This window comes from Penaeus monodon, chromosome 21 (assembly GCF_015228065.2).
Source record: "Penaeus monodon isolate SGIC_2016 chromosome 21, NSTDA_Pmon_1, whole genome shotgun sequence".
Lineage (NCBI taxonomy): Eukaryota > Metazoa > Arthropoda > Malacostraca > Decapoda > Penaeidae > Penaeus > Penaeus monodon.
Genome location: NC_051406.1, coordinates 15959808 through 15960252, shown reverse-complemented (window position 1 = coordinate 15960252; position 445 = coordinate 15959808).

Sequence of the window (445 nt, the reverse complement as noted above, 5' to 3'; positions counted from 1 at the left end):
AGACAGACAGACACAAAATGAGAAATCGCCTTAAACACATAACAAATACACATAAATCCTTGCGGAATTTTTCCATCCAACAAAACTCTAATATGTAGGGGTGCCTCCCTCATCAATTAAGGCCCGAAAAGTAGAGAGACACACATGATTGACAGCTGCCAGACATAGCGATATGGCAGAGGGTACCTAAATTCATCACCCAATGAGCACGCCCGGAATTGCACCAATAGCAGTGCACCATGTAGAAGCCCGATCGTGAGGAGCCAATCACCGTCGCACACGGCATAAGAATGGCAGCCAATCATGAGAGCCGATAGGATAATGAAGGTTTTAGATGAGCCAAATGTACCAGAATCGTCTCGGGAGTGAGCCAACTACGATATTATAATATCTATCGTGTTGACAAAAGGATTTTGGCTTTGGTGAGTACTACGGTAGAATTTAT